Source organism: Lygodium microphyllum, chromosome 13 (assembly GCF_053477565.2).
Source record: "Lygodium microphyllum isolate KBCC chromosome 13, Lygodium_microphyllum_v1.1.10, whole genome shotgun sequence".
Taxonomy (NCBI): Eukaryota; Viridiplantae; Streptophyta; class Polypodiopsida; order Schizaeales; family Lygodiaceae; genus Lygodium; species Lygodium microphyllum.
Window position 1 is genome coordinate 148,897,328 of NC_141147.1, and position 8,512 is coordinate 148,905,839.

Consider the following 8,512-nt stretch of genomic DNA (forward strand, 5'->3'; position numbering starts at 1 on the left):
GCAAAGGATGTGTGGGAGGATAATACTTCTTGATGCGACTGCCATTAAAAAAGCCTACACCCTCGCCTTCCAAAGTCTTGAGTTTGACATTACCGGTTCGACTGATGGCACAAACCTTGAAGGGCCTTAGACTTTTAAACTTCATTTTCCGTTTGTACCCCTTAACGGAGTAAGAGCACTAAGTTGCCTTGTTCAAAGTTGCACTGCTTGACATACTTGTCAAACCAGCTTTTGTGACGTGCTTTCTCGCATATGAGTGCATGGGTAGCTAGAAAGCGAGTTTTCGAGAGGCGTTCAAGTTCAATTATATGTTTCATCCATGCTTCCTTCCCTTCCCATCATTCGTGAAGCATGATCCTCAAGCTAGGAAAAAAAACTCTACATTAGAATTGCTTCAGTTCCATAGGTCAACCTAAAAGGCATCTGGCCTCCTACAACTATTTTGTAGGCTGTGCGGTAAGCCCACAAGGCTAGCATCAGCTTGTTATCCTAGTCACTACGCGAAGTAGAGACTACATTGGTCAGGACGTTTACTAGAATTTTATTGGTGAATTCCGCCTGGACATTTTCCTGAGGGTAGTATGGCAAGGATTTCTGATGGATAATTAGAAAGGTGGATAGAAGATGTGCAATCACTTCATTAATAAAGTGTGTGTCCTGGTTGCTAACCAATTTGATGGGGCAGCCGAATCGTGAGATCATCTACTCCCATAGGAACTTGGCAATCATTCTCGCATCATTCTTTCTTGTAGCCCTTGCTTCTGCCCATTTCATTAGATAGTTAGTGACTACAATGATATACTTGGCTTGAGAGTATTATGCCACATGACTAATAGATCCTACAAAGTCAATTTCCCACTTCTCAAAGGGTTGTCGTGTAATTATTGGGGTTAGCGCCATTTGATCCTTGCGAATCGGGACCTTTGCCCATTGGCACTTGTCACAATGCTTAACGAACTATGCCGCATTGCGAAAAAGTGTAGGCCACCATAGTTGAGAGTGTAGCACCTTGCAGGCTGTTGTTTCTCCGCTAAAGTGTCCTCCAGCAATTTTGTTGTGTGCTTCTGAGAGCACCTCTTGCATCTCGTACTCGCATAGGCATATGCATAACAATTTGTCTTGCCCTAGCCTATACAACTAACTTGCTATCAACTGATAGGGTTGGATCCTGAGGATGAGCTGTCTAAGTCAGGCTTTCTCTATTGGTCGTTCAGGTAGTCCATGCTCAAGCACTTGGACTATGTCGTCTGCCCAATATGTCATCAAGTCGGCTTGAAATAAATCTCTCTCGCTAGATAGGCTAAACAAGTGCGCGTTTGGCAAATCATCTATGATGCCTCGTCCAACAACCTCTCCCATGGAGATGCGTGACATGTGGTCAGCCATGTAGTGCTATTTCCCTTTTCGTGCAACCATAGAGAAGTCGAATTCCAGAAGCAGAAGGAGTCATCGAGATATGCGGCCTGTAGCATAAGGTTTGTTTACTAAATATAGCAAGGCTTGATGATCCACAAAGAAGGTGAAAGGAGTGGCTAACAAATAATGCTAAAATTTCTTCACGGAAAATACCATGGCCAGACCTTCTCTTTCTATCATCAGCAAAGCTCACTAGATAGTTAAGGTTGTGTTCGCCAAGTTGGCACAACAATGCCCCCACAGTGAATTTTGAACCCTCAATATGCACGTGGAAGGTAATGGTCCAATCTGGGGCTCGTAGAATCGGTGCTGTGGTTGGAGATTTTTTTAATCCTCATATGTGTGTTGGCATTCTTTAGTTCATTCGAATATAATCAATAGTTTGTACAAAAGTCTAGCAATCAATGCATAATTCAACACAAACCACCGATAATACCTCGTATGGCCTAAGAAGCATTGCATTCCCTTATAGTTGGTTGGGGGTGGAAGATCAAAATGACCCTGACTTTCAAAAAGTCTGTGGCAATGCCATTTTTTGACACCATGTGCCCTAGGATACATCCGTGCTTTACCTAGAATTGGCACTTTAAGGGATTCAGAGAGAGGTGATATAGGTGACACCATTCAAAGACCGCTAAGAGTCTGTCTAAGTATTCTCTCCAGGTTGAGTGAACACACAAGTCATCTATGAAGACCTCTAACTCTTTCCTAAGCATGTCTTTAAATATAGTGCACATAAGATGTTGAAAGGTGGCTGGAGCGTTAGTCAACCCGAAGCGCATGACTATGTAGGCAAAGACACCCCACTCAGTGGCGAATGCAGTCTTATGCCTATCATCAGGATGCACCTACACCTGATTGTATCTAGAGAAACTGTCCAAAAAACTGTAGGCCTCTTTGCCCACCACTCTCTCAAGCATGTGCTCGGTGTACGACAATGGGTGGCAGCATTCACCTTCTTGTAATTGACACACACCCTAATCTTTCTGTTTTTCTTCATTACAATGACTATGGGTGATATCCAGTCTGTGTTCTCAATTTCATTGATGAATCCCACTCTCATTAGCTTGTCGATCTCTTCCTTGACCGCATGAGCGTGTTTTGGATTCATAGGGTATGGTCATTGCTTGGCCGGCATTGCTTCTGGCATCATGGACATGTTATGAGTCACTACACTTGGATCTACCCCCTTGAGTTCTTCTAATGACCAAGTGAACATGTCTATATACTCTCATAAGAGGACAACGAGACGTGTCTCCTCTTCCTCCGTCAGGTCATTAGCAATAAAGATAGGTCGGGGTGTCTCCCCTTCCTTGGCTAGGTTCACCTCCTTGACCTTGGCGGGTCCCTTGATGGGTTCACTTGTTTTCCCTTGACGTTTGGCACCCAGTAGGATCACTACCCTATTGCCCTTTTTAAACGTTGTAAATCTCTTAGGGAGGTCATGTGGTTTTTGTTGTTCGTCCGCTCTTGCATCCTTAGACTGTTTTGCCCTTTCTTCTTTCAAGCATCTGCTCCTCAGGTGGATAGGCAGGTCCCCTTTGGTACATCTAGTCTTGGGATGCCTCGGTATTCCTAGGTCGCTCTTTGAACTCACTTCCGACTCGAAATCAAACTCCTTGTCTTCTCTAGACGAGGTAGTCTCCCCCGGTGGTCGTGGCTCAGAGGGTGACTCTATTCTAAGCACTGGCGTGTCACCTGGTTGGGTTAGGCATGCTTGCTCTAGATCTATGGCTCTGATACGTTCCAACCAAGTGTGATCACAATCCACGTGCATGACCCTCTAATCTATCCTGAAGGTGCTCTTTCTTTGTGGCATGGAGTCCACCCGTATATGTTCTATCACTCATCCTTTGGTGTCGTATTCTATGGTCTTGTGGTATGGAGTCCACCCATATATGTCTTGGTATGTCTCATCCTCACTCTCATCTCACTAAAACAGCGACAGTCCATGTATTCATCATCAAAAGCATCTTCGTCTAACCGCTTCGTCTCCTAGGTCTTGGTATGTCTTGTGTGTTTGATCGGGGACTAGGGCCCAATTGTACCTGAGGTTTAGGTCATGCACCTTGGCCCATTGCCACCTTGGTTCATTTAAGAAATATTGGAGTGGCTTGAAGTTTGATGCTGGATTTCCTGATAGCTTGTCATGGTCAAATACTCTAAAATCCCCTGGAGCTCCCTCCTATTGGTTGGCACTTGAAAAGTGACATGGTTGGCTCTTCTGTGAAGGTTTCCTACCATCATGTAGATCGGTACTGAGGGTGTATACTCCTTGTCATCAGAGAATGGCATGTCGATGGTAGCAAGGACATGCATCCAGTCTCTCTCATCTTCAGGACATGGGATATACTTAGTTAGGGGCCCATAGGATTCCTTGATCTGGGTATCACCCTTGAGCATAGCGGAGATGGCGTCGAGGTCAACTGGTGCAATTTTCCAAGAGTTCGTTTCTACCCTTACGGCTTTCGTTCTATTTCCTAGGAAGATGATACCATTCCCCCAATCTTCGATCACTCTGGCATTGCGCATCCAGGGTTGGCCCAATAGGACATCATAGTCCACTCCCTTCATGATTATAAAGTCAACTAAGAATTGGACTTTGAAAATTTTCATCGGCCAATTTTTTAGCACCTCAAATGGCTTCACTTTCATTCCATTAGCTAATGTGACATTGAACCTAGCAGTCTAAACAAGTGGGTTGCTCCAAGTCTGGAGCACTACATGGCTCAGTACACTAACTCCCGCCCCTATGTCTATAATCCCTTTCCTTGTTGTGTCACCCAGGCTAAGACCTGTAAGATCACATGCATCTCGGTGAATTCCCAAAAAGCATTAATGTGCAAGGATTTAGGCATGGAGTGCAACGTCGAACTCGGTATCTGTGTCTCTACATCATGTTCTTGTAGGCCTACATCAGCTTGCTCTTGTGACCCTTCAACCCACTGCCTCAAGTCCCGCCATAGGATTTGATGCTGTCTAAGTAGATCTCCCAGGCTTAACGTCACCGAGGTGGTCACTAGAGTGGTAAGGAAGTCATTGGCTGCTTGTCTTTCTCCTGTTCTAGATTATGTTGGCTAGTGGCCCTGATTGGGTTGCTGGCCCATAGAGTTAAGGCTTTGCCTAAGAGGTACTGCTTGTGGCACAGTCACATCTCTCGGTTTCAATGGAGGGGGTGAGAGTGGTGTGCTGATGCCGTCCTCCAAGATGGGCTCTGCATCTTTCAGGTGTTCCTAATCCTCCTTTACCCACTCCTTCACCTTCTCGATGGCCTCTAGTTGGTGCTTTGGATTGGGGTACTCCCCTACCTTAGCACTTCCCTTTTCAGCAGTCTCTGAGATTGATGTCTCTGCCTCAACATCAGTGACTTTCTTTCCAGCAGGTAGCATTGTGGCACTCTCAGTTTTTAGCGCGAATTTAGCTTCGAGTCTCTTCTTCCTTCGCATGTGGCTCTTCTTCCCTATTGAGGCTGCATCAAGATTGCTAGGACCTGACAGTGGCATGCCGGACTGCTTCATTTGTGCATGGGTCATGACATGAAATGGGATAGGTGTAGCCTCCCCGTCAAGATTCTCTACACTACTGAACAGCCCCAATGGGACGGATGGCACATTAGCTAATTTCGAGGATGGCTTTGCTTTGGACAGTCAACAAAGAGATGATTGAATCCACACTTTGGACACCTTAGGTCAGCCTTGTCTCTATTTTGTTGCTCCCTTTTGGGATAGCGTGATGAGATGTGTCCAGGTGACCGCAGGATTGGATCTTGGGTCTGCCCTCCTAGGCCTCTACCTCGTCTCCTACCTAATGCCATCATCGGTAGTAGTTGATAGTCCATAAGGACTGTGTTTCCCTCATCATTGTGCGAGACGTAAGGGTATACATAATGCTCTTCCTCATTTGGCTCTTCCACGTAGTGGATTGGAGCATCGCTCAGTGGATGTGTCACATAGGGGCCAGGTGGTCTACGTATTCTAGTAGGATTTATATCCATTCTAAGAACAGCTAGCTTAACATTGTTTGGCATGGGAAGGGCCAATGGTGCTCCCCTTCTGAAGAATTGTTGTGGCCTATTTGCTAGGTAAGGTTGACCATACGATTGTGAGTACGGAAGTCTTCTAGGCAATCTACAATGAGCACTATCGTGATCAAACCTACCGCAATTAGCACAAGGTCGTGACCTGGGGTCTTGACACTCAGTTGGCAAGTGGTTCCCACCACAATACACGCATTGGACATGTGGTCACATTGGTCATCTCAGCATTTCCTGGATCTTGGCTATTTCCATTTTCATGTCAGCCAATTTCTGGTTGGTGTCCGCAACCTTTCCCTTATCTTGGGTACTTGCGCCTGAGCATTCGCTGGATGTTGAAGCTCTCTCCGAACTTCTAGAGTTGGTCTCTTCTTGGTTTGAATTCCTAGATCTCCTCTCCTTCAATTGGTCATCTACCCAAATGGCCTCTTCGAACAACCTTGCTAGCGTGTCTTGCTGCAAGCTCGAGTTGCTTGCCAAGGCTTTATAAAGCTCCTCATTTTGTATTCCACTGATGAATCCCGTCGACACTGCTCTTTCGGTTGGTCGTTCGCCCATCGGGATTCACTTGAAGAGACTCTTTACGTGGGCTACACAGTCGTAGATGTCCTCTTTTTCCTTTTACTTGATGTTCATAAGTCGTACTAGTAGGTTGTCCGAGTATCCATGCTCGAAAAACCTCTTAATGAAGAGGTTTTTGAGTCCATTGAAGTTTTTTTGCTCTAGGCATCTAGACTTGTGTAGCAAGTCCGACCCTTGTCGCCTAAGCAAAGCCCAAATGCTTGAGAGGTTTGAGTCAAGTCAGTGAGACCGTTGGCCTCGCAGACATGCTCGAACTGCTCTATAAAGCTGTACAGACTAGTACTTATTGAACTGCTTCGCAACGATTGGTATCTTAGGTTGGCTCTTGGATCCTTGGTTCACCCCTAACCCTGCTAGTAGTGGCGTGAGTAATGTTGCAGTGCTCTGCTCTACTGCTATGTTGTCTTGCAATCACTTCATGAGAAGCTCACTTAGCGTCAAGTCTCCTTCTAGTGCACTCTCATGGTCAGTTTGATTCCTGCCTGCTAGGTTTAGCACTCGCTGTATCTCTCTCATCTCTGCATTCTGCCTCAGGCTCCTAGTTTGCTGGTCTCGGTAGTATTCCACTATGCCTTGCAGTGCTTTGTGGGCTAGTTTTCTTTCCTCCTCTAGGTTAGCTATGATGGCTTTTGTTGTTCTACTGCGGTGCTCATATCGAGTGTGAGAATCGTAGCTGCTCACCAATTGCTGGATCGCTTTTGGGAAAACCCCTACGTCAAATTCCTAGTTTTGCCTACGGTTTGAGCTTTCTTCTGACATGGTTGTGTTCTTGTGCTCCACCAAGCTGTCGATAAGGTTAAGGAGGTCGGGTAGATCCATGTCTTTATTGCTATTCGCTTAGTCTTACATTGGGCTCCGATTGCCCATCTATGTCTTGAGATCTTCTCTTATTGGTGGTTTCCTTCACGTTCTCCCCGCCGACAATACGTCAGGGAGAGAGAGAGAGGGAGAGAAGTAAAAGTAATAGGGGGCGTGCAGCCCCCCTGGTGGGAGGGGTGTTAGCCATACCACCCTCCTCCCCCTCCTATAAAGGGGAGCTTTCCCCCCTCCCTCGCCTGCACAATGCGCCCCCCCCTTCAGCTCGTCCGTAGGAAGAAACCCCCCTCTAGTCAATCTGCCCAATGCCCCCCCTCCGATAGCAGTACACCCCCCCAACTTCATGATGGCAGCAGGGCCCCCCTGGGCTTCCGTTAGAGAACTCCCCCCCTCCTCATTTGTCGAGCTAAGAACCCCCCCTTAAGAGAGAGAGAGAGAGAGAGAATAGAGAAGAAGAAGAAGAAGAAGAAGAAGAAGAAGAAGAAGAAGAAGAAGAAGAAGAAGGAAAGAAGAGAGAAGGAGAAGAAGAGAGAGAGAGAGAAGAAGAGGAGGGAGAGAGGGAAGGAGAAGAGAAAAGGAAGAAGAAGATGAAGAAGAGAGAGAGAGAAGAAGAGAAGGAGAGAGGGAAGGAGAAGAAGAGAAAAAGAAGAAGAAGAGGAAGAGGAGAGAGAGAGAGAGAGAAGAAGAGAAGGAGAAGGAGAGAAGAGAGAAGGAGAAGAAGAAGAGAAGAAGAAGAAGAAGAAGAAGAGGAAGAAGAGGGAAGAGGGAAGAGGGAAGAGGGGGAAGGAGAAGAAGAGAGAGAGAGAAAAAGAGAAGGAGAGGGAGAGAGAGAAGGAGCAGAAGAAGAGAAGAAGAAGAAGAAGAGGGAGAGAGATAGTAGGAGAAGGAGAGAAGAAAAGAAGAAGAAGAGGGAGAGAGAGAGAAGGAGAACAGGAGAAGAAGAAGAAGAAGAGAGAGAGAGAGAGTGTGTGTGTGTGTGTGTGTGTGTGTGAGAGAGAGAGTGAGAGTGAGAGTGAGAGTGAGAGTTGGTGAGTAGAGAAGTGTCGAGGGCCGTGTTGAGGAGCGATGTTCAAGAAGCCATTTTTCTTCAAGCCACCCCCCTCATCAGCGAAGGTCACCCTCCCACGACCTTTCCTTTCCCAAGCCTGTCATCTTGAGGGCCCGTTAAGGTCAGGACTATCCAAACTCCGCATGGTAAATGGCTCCCAAAAACAGAGTTGCAGGAAGTGTAAGTGCCAAAGCTACCAATGGTACCGGTAATGCAGGAGAGGCGAGCGGAGCGACCAATGCAACAAATGCCACTACGATCATGAATCAAACCCAGGTTCTTTTGATATCTAGGCTTTATAATTGATGTTGGTTAAACATATTTTGTATTATTTCAAGAAGAAGAAATAAATGGGTAGCTACATGCATGGAACAAGAATGATCCTTAGGATTTTTGTGTTTACTCCAAGTGATAGGTTGCATGCATGAAATGGTAGAGCGTGGAGTTCACATAAGTTTATGTGCATAGAATGATAGCTTTTACACACATAGAATGATAAGGTTTTGCATTATTTCACATAAAATAATAGTTTTTAAACCATTCCAGTGCATGAATAGTCATCTAGAATTCATGCTTCTCAATCATGATTAAAATAAACACATGAAATGTTAGTTTCC